General features: G+C 38.8%; 1 long non-coding RNA gene across 1 annotated transcript; it reads left to right on the top strand.

Moving 5' to 3' along the window:
- Nucleotides 1-2,628, top strand: LOC104952803 (uncharacterized). The gene is made up of 3 exons (XR_799140.1): nt 1-1,103; nt 1,334-1,428; nt 2,263-2,628. It is a non-coding gene; the product is annotated as an uncharacterized lncRNA (long non-coding RNA).
- The last annotated feature ends 12,881 nt before the right edge of the window (nt 2,629-15,509 follow it).

Raw genomic sequence — 15,509 nt, 5'->3', positions numbered from 1 at the left:
ATTTATGAATTCAACAACACCAAAAATATAATTAAAATCCATTTAACTCACACAATTCATGCAGTCCAATTTAAGTCAGATGTATTTGGTTTCATACTCACTTCTTCTAACTAATGCATTTACACTAAATGGGTAGATGTCTGGAAAGCACATGTCTATCATTTTATGGTATACACAGTATGTCCATACCACCCACTCTTAATAAATGACAATGTTTTTATTATTAATAACCTGTTTTGTTGATTAATAAAAAAAGGTGACCTCCAATATGGCTCACACATAAGTACACATGAGCCTTAAAGCCTCTAAAGAAGACTGTGGTAAAAGTTCAGCGTAAATGTGAAGCAGAGAGTTGCAGGGAAAAGTGTGTGCATCCTCAGTGAGCTGTGTTTGGATAAGTAAAGGTTAATCCCCAAGCAACCAGCGTCTTAATTTCCAGGCTGTGGATGGAGACACGAGGTTTACTGTATGACCGGCAGATGTGGAAGGACAACAGAGACTAACAGAAACACACAAAGCCTGCTATTGTCCATTCCTGTTTCCAGAGGCAAGGAGAAGAAGCACATGATAGATAGTCTCGGTAATTCCTAACATATCTGCTTGATACAACAACGGTGATCAGAGAGCAAGAGACCATGTCATCTGCTATGGAATTGATAAAGATGAAGTCAGGATCTCTACCCCTTCACTAGGAAGTCTCAATCCACATAAGCTCTTGCTGTTGAGCCCCACACAGTAGGAATCTGTCAAAGTGCAGATAAATAAAGCACGCCAAAGCAGCTGTTGAGCCAGTGCGTGTTCAATAAGATAACCAAGCGTAATGGCTTCAGTTCGAGTCTGCAGACTTTGTTTTCACAAGTCGCCGTGTTCTGCCATGGGGAAAACCATCGGAGAGCAGCTCCCTTCTGCCTACACTTGTTATGACGTAAGAGAGCAGAGAGGCACCTTCTCGCTCGCTTCCTTTCCAGGAAAACATGATGTGTTTTTGGACTGGACCTCATCTGAATATCTCAATTTTCCACTGCCCTCACTGGCACTGCATTTATATATTTATATAAATGTGTTGTGTGGAAGTAGAAAGACCTTCAAATCAGAGGAATGAGGTAAATGTACTCTCTAATCTACGAGGCATTACAGCCCCTGCCTCAAGGTAAATGGGAGGTGCTGCAGACTATTAATGTAGGGTGAAATATGGTATAAAAATAATAAGCATCTAGAGAGAAGAAACATAAATCCAGATGACCGGAGCATAGTAAGCTGCCTAATAACACAATGAACAATGTGTCACAATAACACAAGAGGTGTTGTAGATATGCTTTTTGCAATTTGACAGGCAAATTATGAAGAGAAGAGAACAGATGAGGAGCCAGGCATCCTGATATTTCAACGAGATATCTACCGTGGCTGAACTATTGTGCAATAAAAAGGGTAAGGTAATGGAGAATGAATGATGGGTGAGAAAAGATATCAGAAAACGTAAACAGCCCACAGCAGACATTACGTCCTCCAAATCTTCGAACGTAAGCAAGAAAACATTGATACAAGCATCTGTTGGGGATTCTACTCGGGTATTCTCATCCACTCTGATCCAGCAATCACAAAGACAAAAACCATCTGGACAGTGGATCAGATTGTTGACGTAGAGGCAGAGTATCAAAGACATGGGATGACTTCATTCAGTAAAGCCTCGCACCTTCCCTACAAGATCCATCGCCACAGGCTTTGGCATCCATTCATTCATGGCAGGCTTCGGACATTGCATAGTTTACAAATATGTAAAAACACTCTAAAAAGGGACCACAACGATTTGTTTTATTTTTGATAAAAATGCATTTTGCTGATAACATGGATGATTTTGTCTGCACAAAGAGGGTTTGAAAGAATGTCACCTATAAAGTACAAGCAGCATGCAGCACTTAATGTGTTTGCACTACTTTCTGCCAAAAAAGGAAATAAAGAGCATGGCTCAATGCCAAATTTAGAAGAGGGTGGTTTGAGGGGGGGTGCAGGCGGTATGGGTAACAGTTCTGCAGGGAGATTTGGAAACTGGTTATAAAGATCATGATTATGTTCCTTCAGAGTTTCTACCTTGTCTGCACATATTGGCCCTCTGTAGACTTAAACTGACTAAATTCAACTTGTTTGACAATCTGCAGATGTCTGAGGCAGCTTAAAGTCTGACACAGGCTGCTTCATTTTACATGAGTCCATCCATGACATAAGTTCCTTGAAGCCAACAGCATGTGTGTTTTTCTTTTACAGATCCTCGCTATCAGTTCTCCCACCCAGGCTATCTCTTTGCCCCACACTGCTGCAGACTGAAGCTCAGAGGGGCCGGCCCCTTGTTCTTGATAGCAGGACTCTGAGAAAAACACACTTCACATATAGTGGGAATGCCTATAATGGCGACAAATCATAAAAATGTTTAAGAAAATAACATAAATGGCTCCGCAATAAAAGGCAAAACCGGAATTATGTATTAGGTTTTATGAACCATTTTATTTGTCGTACAGATGCACTAATCCTCCAAACAGCCAAGTTTCCACGCAGGGAGATAAATACAGGCAACATACCAAAGAGTAAAATAAATTTAAAAAACTACAAAAAAGTTTGATATTTTAGAATAACCTCAGGGAATCACACATTTACTATAAACTAGTTTAATACTTCATCTGCATCTGTGTACACTGCAATCTCCAACAAATACTGAGCTTTCCAAGTTTAAAAAACTTATATATAATATATATATATATTGTTTGTGAGAGTCTGTTGGAAAGTTCCAATGTCTCACATGCCATTCAGAGTATGCAGCAATACAGAGACAAATGTTTGTTACCAGTATTCATCTTAATTGTGAACTATAAGCAGTTTTGTTTTACTTAATTTAATTATATGTATCCCTGAGGCTCATTGAAATATGTTTAATTAATCTCCAAAATGATAAAACATTTGCAAAGCCGTATTTTGAATGTTTTGAAATGTGCAGTGTTTACATTGAACGTAGGTCCTTTCTTTATCTTTTATTAATGCAATTCAACATATTACCATTGCTAACTGGGGATATATTTTAATGTCTAATGAGTTCCAAATAAATTAATATCACCTCAGTATTTCTTAAAGAAACTAAGTTATGTTTTTTCGATGAAAGCAACATTTGATAATTCCCCAAACTAGTTTTAGTTTTGAACCTGGTACCGTAACTTGGGAAACTAAATATCTTGTGAAACAGTGCAGACAAACAGAAGTAACTACGAGAGAAATATGAATATTCTGCAGAAACTATGCATCTCTTTTTGTTTGCCTTTCTTGTTCAATTGATTTAGAAATAACAAGCATTGTAAAGTGCTGGTTTCAAAAGGGACATATTTTTTCAGTAGATATGTGAAAAGAAGACAGGAAACAATATCAAAAGACAAATATCAGATAAGAGCAAAGTTGTTCGCAGGATATTCTGATTAAACAAGCCACAACAGGAAGCATCAGGGGAATCTGAGTTTTCGAAGTCACATGAGATGCTGGTTGTTTGTCCTATCATCACTGTCTATCCAGCCAATCTTATCATGGCTCAGAGCTGCATTATCTGTCAAATCAGATAACATTAAATACATTCTATACAGCCTCTACTGAGCACAGATCCAACCATAACTGTACCGTGACTTCGAGAACGGGCTTGAGTTTCGTGGGCTTTCCTTGATGCTGATGCTTTACATTCCACTGAGCTTCACGGTCACTTAGGTGTCTGTTTTATGTTAGGGACAGAGTGAACCATTCATACTGCCCTGAAACACATACAGCTTAATATAGATAGAGCTTCAGCAGACACCTCAGACTGCATCCGTCCCTCACTGGTGATGTCAATAAGGATGGGAATACACAAACAAACACTAAATCTGTGACATGGTTTGAATTAAATTCAGGAGAGAACATTTAACCCGTCTCACAAAAAGCAACTAAAATATGATTTTTCACTTTTATAACTTTGCTAAAAAAACAATCCATTTATTTTTTAAATATTTAAAACTGACCTTTTATTCACTTCAGAGTGCTAAATATCTCATGTTTAAGCATGGAATATTTAGGAAGAAGATGCGACTGGTGACAGTGGTGCCATGGGAATTTCAAAATATCATCATGTTCACTTTGCTTCAATGTTTTTGGATCGTAGACCATTGAATCATCATATCCATACCATGTTTTGTTATAACCCTTATTTTAGCAACACAAAGCTTTAAAAGTAAACTTTTTATTTACTTTGACACTTTCCTATATACTGGTTTTAGTGGTATTGATTGTAACGCAAGTAAGAGCTTATAAGTAGAGGGGATAGAAGCATTAACAATAATATTAATAGTGGGACTCTAGGTAAATTACATATTTTAAATTTGGAAAAAACTGCCTCATTCGCAAACGCCTGGCTGGTAGAGACTGAGTCCCTCTGTTATTGGTCTCTTAACTTTACTATGGATTACATAATAAATGTGCACACCATATGGTTGGCAAGGAGATCCCAAATACTCACTCCTCTAGCTGCGGTGTTGTTTTTCCATCAAAGGAAAACCACCACCCCTAAACCCACAACCCTCACACACTTACAGAACAAATGAGCATACACACACATACATACATGTACATTACAGTATTTAAACTTTCCAGTTCGTCATCTAAATAGCTTTTTGTTGCAACACAGGAAACACAACATTTTAGAATTTCCATGCGTCAATCTGCTTTAAGGCACGCCTAAGGCAGCTGTAAATTCATTTGAACACAAATAGCTAATTTCTGAATTCAAAACTCAGCAGAATTTAAACTAATATGTGATGTCACCAGAGGTCAAAGCTGAGGCAATTTTGAAGACGGGGAATGTGAGACTGACTTTACAGACTAGTTTAGTGCTTGTTTGCATGTGCTTTAGGCAGAATGCAGCAGGCAAAAAATACCTATCCATCTCAAACTGCAGTAGACAAAACACTCCAAACAGCTTACATCTGCAGAGCTCATCCATTTCGCATACATTGCAGGTGTCAGATTGTTACTGGTATGGACATTCTCAGACTGAAAGCTAAATATTAGCGGAAAACTCAACCAGGTGACAGATTTCACCGAACTTGTGAATGTGACAAGACTCAATAAGCATTGCTTGGGTGTCACCAATGAATTTAAGCTAACATTTATAAGAAAATAGTTTCTGTTCACAACAATGTCAGTGGACTATTATTGAGTAACTGTTTTGTAATTTCTGGAAAGAAATGTATGTTTTTGTGATATTGTTAAGACAACTTATCGTTTAGTTTAAATGTACATTGCAGCAGTGCTACCGACTTATATATATTTTCTTAAAAACTGGTGAGATTTGGGCTGGGAAAGAAAAAGTTTGAGTCACCAATCATTGTTGACCCTGATGCCTTCCTCTCATTGTTAAACTTAATGGAGCAAACAACTTGAACTCATACAGACTAACTATATCAGAAACAAAAGATTTTGTAGGAAATTCACCCCTCCTTCTTCTTATCATATAGTTTTAATCTTTTCCTGATTTGGGTGCAGTCCAAATTCTTTTATGGTTTTAAATTGAAGCTGAACAGACCAAAGCCACATCTGAGTCCTAAAGTTGAGTGGTGTAAGTATGCGAGTGTATTTCTGTGGCACATTACTAATGTGCTCCCTTACGTGCTGTGGGGAAAACATGGGTGTTTCTCTTCCTATTTGGCACATGACATTAAATACTGAAAGAACGATGGTAAAGTCAGAGGGAACAGTTTGTTTTGCAAGGAGGAGAGGAGACCACAAACCTGAACCTAAGCTCTGAAGAAGCTAACTTTGTTCAGCTTCAGGCCAAGTTAAGGACAGTTCAGCCTTTGAGAGGAGAACGCATGGCTTGTCAGCTGAGGGTGGGAAATTGTTGTACAGAATAAAACATTCCAGGTTTACAATAAAGACAAAATCAACTAATTGCCTTTACTACACACATTCATCATGTAGCCCAGTTATTCCCTAATCAGGGAAGGGCCCTGAGTTTGTTAACTCAATAAATCTAATTTACAATGAAGAATACATAAGGTAGCCTATAGTTGTCTTATTTCTCTTAAGTTATCCTGTTTATATTTGACCAATGAAGCCTTTGTGTTATCTTGAGTCCCTTTAAATACTGTAACTTCACTAGTATTAGATGATGTCTACTCTACTATAACATATACACAGTGAACTATTTAGCTGAGTGACATATAATAGAAATGTATATTTAAATGTGTTGAGCACAATGTTTACCTTAAACACATTAGTTTAAATACCTCTATTAAAAGGAAATCACCAAATATCACACTGGAATCAGTTTAAGAAATAGAGATCTCAATTATTTACTGTATACTTCAATAATGTCAGATTAATAATCCCTTTAACTGGGAATTATTATAATAACCTATTTCAGGTCACCTTTGAATCAATTTCACACTCGCTCAGCGCACACACACAAGCTGGCAAATAAAATGAAATAAAACCCCTCACGTTGCAGGCCTGATGTGATGCTTGAGAGCGTTGAAAGTCAAAACTATTTGTCCTCTAGTCTTCACTCAAATGAGCAATAAAACCAGCGCGATACAAACATCTTCAACTCCAAACTGCAGCTGTACCGATCCCTCAGTCTAAAATGGCGATTAACGGCGGCGGGAAGGTGTCCAGCGACGGCGTGCTCTCTCGTATTGTCCAAAACTCCTCACTGTGTCACCAACTTGCAGCAAAACTGATAAAGATCGTCAGGGTTTTCATGCCGAAAAACCGAGAACTGAAGACAATAGTGCAAGCTGAGTTAGCTATAACGTGGCTAAGAGTCCATTCACTTTATTAATGAATGCTAACACTCAGTTGCTAACAAGCTAATATACACACGTGGATAACTCTGACAAACTTTGAGTATAAATGTATTCAGTTCCTTGCAGACAGCGTGTAGAAAAATAATCCATATGAAGACTGTCGAGTTGATAATCCTGAGACACTATATTTATTTGCTATAGAGAGGCGAAGTCCCTCCCTTCCCGGAGGAGCTCCATGGGACCTTATTTTGGAAAAAATTATGTATTGAAGTCAATGGGGAGAGAAAGATTATCTTTCGATTCCGTTTGAATTGTGCCACGAATTACACATATGATGTTTGTCAATTTAAAAGATAATTTTGCATGTAAAAAATAAAAATGTGTCGTAAAACTGTGAAGTAACACTTTTTTCGTGTGAAACCGCTCAATGAACTACATCTCTGGTCTCGCACAACAACACACGTCACCAGAATGGCAGTCACTACTGTCTTGCCAAAAAAGGGTTTGACTACCCTCACTATCACCACAATGAAACACGTCCAGAAGAATGTCATGCAAAGCATGCCTGTCTTCCTTTGATTCCCCCTGAACTGCCTGATCTTTTTAATGTTCAATGTTAACCATTTGTACAGATAGCACAAAAGTAGAAAAGATGGCTGATGCTAATGTAGCGTTAGCATTAGCATAAGGTGACTAGATTTTAAAAATGAAAAGCGGGGACATTTTGAGTTTTGCGGTCAATATGTCATTAACATATCCAATTTTCTTCACTGTTAAAGAAAAAAGGGGGACAATTCTGGTTGAATGTAATTCGAACATTTGAACTGTTGGATACAAACAGAAGGAAGACAGCTCACATATGAGACTTCAAAGGTCTTTTATTTTGAAACTCTATTTGTTATTGACCGAGTAATCGCTTTTATTTTGAAGGCAGTTTTTACAAGCCTCTACCCTAATGCATAGGATGTTCGCGCACCGCAATACAACGTGCGGGCTGGCTTGACTGTGTTTTCCGAAGTGGGGGCTGGCATGAACACAGTCTGTTTACCCAGCTTTTCCTGACATGAAACGTTTTATTTGTCGTTGCTATGTGTTTTTAACGTATGTATATTAAAAAACGGGGACAGTTTCAACCGGGGACAGGCCAATACAAACGGGGACTGTCCCCGGAAAACGGGGACGTCTGGTCACCCTACATCGTCTCCCCGGGGGCATCCGGGCTTAAACGGTGTATTATAGAATGATCCCACCGGTGCGAGAGTACTCTTCAAAGGGTTCACGAAATATGACTACTACTCTTACTGTTTAACATTTTGGTTTACTTAATGTTACTTCATGTTAAGGCTAATAAAAATGACAAGGCTAAGGCTGTAATGCTAACTAACGTGCTTGCTACTAGCTAGTTAGCTAACTTGATCCAGCCACTCCTGGTCCTTTCATCAGACGGGAAGCGAAAGAACGAGCAAGACCCATTGCTGGTATGATTACAACCTGGTACAAAGCACACAGGCATCTTGTTAAAACAATGACATCAGTTATGAAATCACTTGCGCAACTCTGGGATTTGTAGTCTTTCTTTGCGTATTTTTCATAGTCTTATATTTCAACAGTGTTATGACAAACTGTGACTTTTTTGACATGGAAATTATTTTTCAAGATTGACAAACATCATATGTGTAATTCATGGCACAATTCAAACGGGATCGAAAGATAAGTTTTCTCACCGACTTCAATACATAATTTTTCCGAAATAAAGTCCCATGAGGTCCACCGGAAAGGGAGGGACTTCGCCTCTCTATTCACTTCCTGCGAACCTCAACCCGCCCCCCTGAACCAATCAGAGACCAGTATTTTCCTCATTCACAAACACTACTTCCTCTTTCAACCATGAACTTTCAAAATAAAACACAATATTTATAATTATACATTTTAGTCTTTTAAACATATGTATATTTTAACCACACTTATTATCTTGTTTTAAATTTCACTGTAAGGGTTATTTTCAACCTGGTTACAATCACAACACCCAAACACTGGCTCTTGACAGACGTGTGTCAGCTCCATTTTCCCTTCACTCACACTTTGGTAACTTGTTATGAAGAAGCTACCGCAGAACTGCTACTTTTAAGCCTAAAAACACACAAACTGAGCCCAAGTGTGTGTTTGTTATTAACAGAACTACACCCTCAGGAAAAATAAGTACAGCCATCCTTTCATAGAGCTGAAAATGTATCATATCACATGCAGTTATCCATTCATTTCAATAATTTAATACAGCATATAATTATTGCTCGGTGTCATAAGTTAAACTATTGTATCAAAAATCAAAGCTATGATGTAAATAATGTCAAGATAATTAGTGTTTTTAATGCTAAAAGTAGCAAACTAAACTACAGTTGCATAGTTATTCATATGCAATGACATATAGGTATGCAACTATTATAATTAGTTATCATTTTGAATATGTATTCATGTTCAGATGATTTCCTAGATATTGAAATATCGTTTGGTCCATTAAATGTCAGAAAAGAACAACAAGTTTCCATCCTGGTTATTTTTGCCAACCCAAAGATATTCAGTTGAAACAGAGAAAGAGGGAGAAAAGCAGAACAAGTCCACGTTGGAAAGGTTGAAAAAGCACTTTGAAATGTTTGCATAACATATAACATCTTTGCAGTTCTACAAAAATTCTATAATATTATTTCCTATAGGGTTGCACTTCAGAGACATTGCCGAAATAACACGCACCATAACAAGCATTATGTTGTTACTCACTGAGCTGCTGCAATGTTTAATTTCAAGTGGACATGACTGCACACAACAACAGTTCATGTTAAATACATTTGCTCAAGTGGCCTTAAAGTATACGCTACAACTACGCCCAGAGTCATAGAGTAGTTACCTCCATCCTGGGGAATGTGCCAGAGATCGTCCTGCTTTTTTTCTCTGTATTTCGGCCTCTTGGAGCAAACTGCCTGCTAGTTGAGAGGAGACTGAGGAGAGCAGCGGGGACAGAGAGCAGCTCTGTTTTTATATCAGGAGCCAAACGAGCCTCAAGCACGAGGAGGAGGAGTGGACAACTTTTACGCGAATTTGGCCCCGTCAGCGCTGTCAAGTCACTCATTATAAAACATGACAGTACTTCTGCTAAAGACTTTCAAAATAAAAACGGAAATGAGTGCACTTCATCTTTTAAGTTTGGCAGATTCCAATTGGAATAAGAAATATGAAGTATTTTACTTTAGGTTCAGCTAAATAAGCAGTGCCAATAAACAGCCAATGTAAATAATCAGTTGTCAATGTATCACCCTTGAATGGATACACTAACATCTTGTATCTTTGACAGAGGCTGAAGGAGCTTTAATGCTGGTTGGACTTCAGTAAATATAATTGCATTTAAAATAGAGAAACAACATTTTTATTTTCACTAAACCTTTCCATCAATTTTACTAATCAATCTAAGCCACATACATGCTTCTTACTTCAAGTCAAGATGGAGAACACCTGCTGTAAACATTTTAAAGTATCAATCCACAGGGAGTGTAGTGCAGTACGACTTTTCTGCAAACAATCTTTTTGTTTTTTTACCCTGTTAAACGTTACATGCACGTTCCCTTATCATACCTATTTAATTATAGCTACGTTTTCCCTAAATGTTTATACATAATAATACTTTTATTTTGAAGGCAGGATTTTTAATTGGCTGTCTCTGTTTTGACTCAGCTGTGTAAGGTTTGGCATCTGCAACTACAACAATGTGCATAATTGGATTCAAGTATAAAATGAACACATAAAGATCAACATCTACATCTTCAAAATATACAAACAAAAACATGAGCTCAAAAGTCATGGGCCCAGAAATTCAGCCTTTAAAATAGAAAATAGAGAAGAAAGAGCTAAACATATCCATGTGGGATTATGCATGGACTTTAGGCTGCAGGATTTTCATTATAGGTGCAGGCCTATATGTATGTGCGTGTCTGAAATGTTGGAAGTCTCACTTCCAAAGACTTTAACCTAGCTGCTTTTTCTTCAGTTATTTTAAAGGTCCCTTTTTCAACTTTATATTGTAGGTCTCAGATATATACAAAACATGTCTCAGAAGTGCTTGGCTCTAAATACCAAACGAATAGTGCCTTTTAGCATGCCATAAACCCCTCTGTTTCAGGCCTGTTTCAAAAGTGATGATTCTGTGTCTGTAGCTTTAAATGCAAATGAGCAATTGCTGGCCACGCCCCTCTGCAGAGTGTCTGATTAAAAAGAAACACTATAGAGTGCCACAGTGACGCGTCCTAAAACCCGGAAGTAAGTTAGCATTTTACCACTTCCGGTTCCTTCGGCAAAAAAGCAATGCAATTTCTCCATAGGATTTTGGAAAATAGCTCGAAATAAGGTCTGTGGTTGACACACATTTAAGAGACTAAGTACTGCAAAGTACGCGGTGTGAACGCGGCTAATGGTTTTCTAAGGGGGGATTCAGGTGATAAGGTGGGCGGGTGTTACCTTGGTTGGTTATTGGCTAATGGTTGCACAAAGTGGCCAAAATCTGATCAGCTCATTTTCAAACAGGTTTTTATGTGAATGTCACGACAAAAAGAGAGAGAATATTTTTTCCTGAAACTTTCATAATCTCTTTACACAGAGGTGACACATATTAATGTATAAAGTCTTGAAAAAGTGGATGTTGCATAATAGGTCCCCTTTAATTTTGAGTTTTCATGTAAGGATGAAAGATTGTAGAGTAACTCTGCCGTCCTACTCAAGGCCATGAGGAAGTAGAGTCAGTCACTTCAGTGGTTCGTTGGGGGGAGTTGTAGAGAAGCCATCTAATGGATTGTTTTTTTTTAACTTGCCAACAACACACCACACTAATGCTCATATACAGTATATACCACTCAATATTCTTTACATAGTGTCAGTCCATGGATAGCATCAACTACTAAATCTGTACACATAAAAAAGGATTTTGATCCTCATCAAAGCATCAAATATTTATTTGACATGACTTTAACCCCTGAGCCTGTTTTTCAGGTCTCAGGCTCGAAAATGACATTCCCAGANGGGAAGATGAAGCAGCAGAGACTAACTGTATCTGCACAATCGTCACATTAGGCGCTTTCACACCGCAGTACTTTTCCCACAAAGGTTCATGAGAACTTAGTTAATCAGAACTCTTTAGTTCTGATGAACTAAGTACAGATCACGTTCACACCGGAATAAGTCCCTGGGGGTGGATTAGGCAAATGAAGCCGCTGACGTCACTTCTTCTTCTTCTGCTTTGGGTTTACTGGCAGGCCGTATACTGCCACCCGAAGTCCCCGGCCGGAAGTCCCCGGAGTTGGGGACTGGCTTCAGTAGAAGCTGCTGGGACTCCCAGCAGCTTCTACTGAAGCTTTCCGAGTAAATCGCCAGAACGCCGACACCTCCTCATCTCCACCGCTCCCATGTTTTATTTTGTGTTGCCATAAGTTAGTCTCTCTGCGTCTGTGCGCTGGGCTAATGCTAATAATGCTAATAATGCAAGGATAATAAAATGGCGGCTTCACAAAACTTTTATGGAGTTTTACGAGGCGTGGTTTGCAATCCGCCCAGCCAAACAGAAATCTATCTCTCTCTCACAAGATGCACTTGTGCCACACACACACAGATGCTCCTCCGTGACGATGACCGCTTGCGTAAAAAATAAATAATAAACACATTTAAAAAGTGGGGGGGACACAAACGGGATTTTGAAAAGTGGGGGGGACATGTCCCCCCTGTCCCCAGTGGAAATTACGCCCGTGTGTGTGTGTGCTCGGGCTGGTTTTGGGCTGGGTTTTGCTGTGTCTCGCTGTCTCGCCGACCCCACGCAGCAACCAGGAAACCACACCAGTAAGCCAGCTCACACTGTCCGCTCCTCGCAGCAGCGAGCCTCGCAACATCCCGCCAACACGGCACCCAGACCCCACGCAGCATTCTCATCTGTTTGTCATTACTGGTGTCATTTTCTGGTTGCTAACGCCATTGTAACACATAATCACTGATGTTCCGCTGTAACGGTGGTGGACTCATCAGAACAGAGTGGGCGAGCTGGCCAATCAGAGCACACTGGGCTCACAGGGAGGGGAGGGGGGGCAGGAGCTCCAACAAGCCGTTTAGGACAGAGAGTTAATACACATACTATACAGAGATGCTGTATGAGAAACCAATGTGAGTTTGGAAAATTGCACAATGTAAATCTATTCTAGTAGACCTCAACAATGGAATTATGATCAGTAGAAATGGCCATATCATGGGACCTTTAAACTAAAAATACAGTGTTTATGTAGTTTAAAAGCTATGCTTGACCTATCTTAATTCCATGAAATGTTTGATATTGCTGTAATTTTTTTTTCTTTAAATTATGAATACATACAGTTTGTTTGTCGGACGGCAGTAGTCTTTGGCTCCCTCCTCTGGTGGAAAGACACTGACTGAAATGACGTTGACCTGAGAAGCAGTATCAGAAAATACTCATAACAAAGGAAATGTATCTCAAATTGCTGCATGTTTCATATGGAGATGAATGCAAATGAAAAAAAACATACTGTAAGGCAGCATGACAGTACAAGGGTACTGTACATCAATTCAGTCAATAACTAAACTATGCTAATGAGAAACTGAGAAACAATCACAAAAACATTCTATACAAAACGTAAGTCTGGAACACTTATTCCGAAACACTACTTTGTTTGTAGCTTTTGTTAAATGTTTTCTGAATGTTAGACACTTATTCAAATGACACAGCCGAGAATTGTTTGATTATGGTCAGTTTTTGTCGTTTCTTTTTCCAAGAATTTTGAAACCCAAGAACTTCACAATCATCTCTTAGGAAATCTGTATTCACATCTTATCTTCATTAAGAATTATTGTTATTATTCAAATAAACCACTGTCCAATATGTTATATGACAGGTTGAAAAGATGAGAAGAAGGGGTGTGTGCACACAGTGATGTCAGATGTCTGCTGATGGAAAATAAGTCCTGACCTAGGACCTTGAGTCTAAACAAACTACATTTCTAAGACTGAATGATTTCAGGTGATGTGACGGAGGCCTGAGGGGAGTGTTTACAGCTGTGTACGAGCGGCTCACACACTCTCTTCATTATCTGTAAAGAAAATAACCGACAGAGGAGTCGTGCTGCTCGCTGATCTCTCCCCAGGTGAAGGCAGGATGGTCTGTGGCATTATAAGCTTTTAACCGCTGCTTCAGCTCCTCTGGCAGAGTTGAATGGCTCGGTGAAAAAAATGTGTCATGAGGATGAGTCAGCCCACAGCGACTGTCTCTTAGTATTTGTGCAAACCAAGGCCCCAATGATTCATGGGCAAAATCACGACAGTTCCATTTAAGAGACAGAACCTTGAAAACTCTGCGTTTATTTTGGGATTAGACAGTGTTCAGGTTAAAAATAGGCTAAATACTTTGACGTTACCCTTCTTGCCAGAGTGCATGAGGTACAAAAAGAGTACAATTTCTAATAAAAAATGCAACATCAATGAGGAAATGTACAACGTTGTTGAAATTATGCAGGCGGAAGCAATAAAAGAAATAACCAATGCCGCTGCTGACAGCCTAATATTTTGTTCCTCTTTGAAATGCACTTAGAGCAGCCATTACTTTGAATATGGTGATGCAGGGACACTAGCCGCCAGCTTAAATCAAACTCAGAGCCCAGGTAATATAATAGCTGTGTCAGATTACATGATGGCCGGCACGTACGCAGCCCCAAATCCTCAGGGCTCAGGTGGCCTCACATAGACATCAACTGTCCCATTTTCATATTAATCTGCTTTTATGAAGTTTATGTTGCATCTATTCACTGGAGAAATGGTACACAACAAACATAAACACTCAAACATCACACCGGAATATCCAATTTCAGATCTGCACAACTAATGGAGCACGGCTAATAGGTTTACTTGTTTTCAGTTTTTCTTGATTTATGAGAACGACAAACCGTATGATGACAATTGTTCACCATAAATTAAACAAATTCAATCTTACAACAGAATGCAGTTCAGACTACAATTAAACATAATAAATGAGGACTAATTTCAAATGTGGCCCACACATCATCTGTCATTAACAAAGAGGTAGCGCTTATTATTATCAGCTGATGTTCAATAAGCACTTACACAATAGGCGACTGCATATATGAAAAAAAAAAACATTAGCCCAAAAAAATTGCAACAAAAGGTTTAACTGTTTTGTGTAGTATAAGGTGTCCCAAATAAATGATGAAGGAGTTAGGGTATTTTAAGGAATTTTCGGCCATCTTGAACGCCATCTTGAAAATTACACATTTCTAGTCATCAGATTTCTTTGGACTTTTAGTATGTTATTAAGTACACCTGATACTACAATAATCCAATTGAAAAACCTTTTGTTGCAATTGTGTTGGGGTCAAGCCATATTTGCAGCTGACTACAAAGCAAGATAAACATGTAGCAGCACACACTGTCGAGGTAAATACTTCTACATTAGGTGAAAACACTGTCTATATGTGATCAGAATGCCCCTGTGTGAAGCAGACTTTGCATTGAAGTGCAGTTGAGCCCTCAGCCCTGTTTTCCCGCTCAAAGATACAATGGAACGAACATCTCTCAACAAGGTTTCGCTCAACTCCTGAAGCGTGCAATCTCTGAAGTCAATCAAACCTGTTAAAATCACTGCTCATGACCCCC

Source organism: Notothenia coriiceps, unplaced genomic scaffold, assembly GCF_000735185.1.
Source record: "Notothenia coriiceps isolate Sejong01 unplaced genomic scaffold, NC01 NC01_scaffold00020561, whole genome shotgun sequence".
Taxonomy (NCBI): domain Eukaryota; kingdom Metazoa; phylum Chordata; class Actinopteri; order Perciformes; family Nototheniidae; genus Notothenia; species Notothenia coriiceps.
This window is presented reverse-complemented; position numbering and strand designations above follow the sequence as displayed.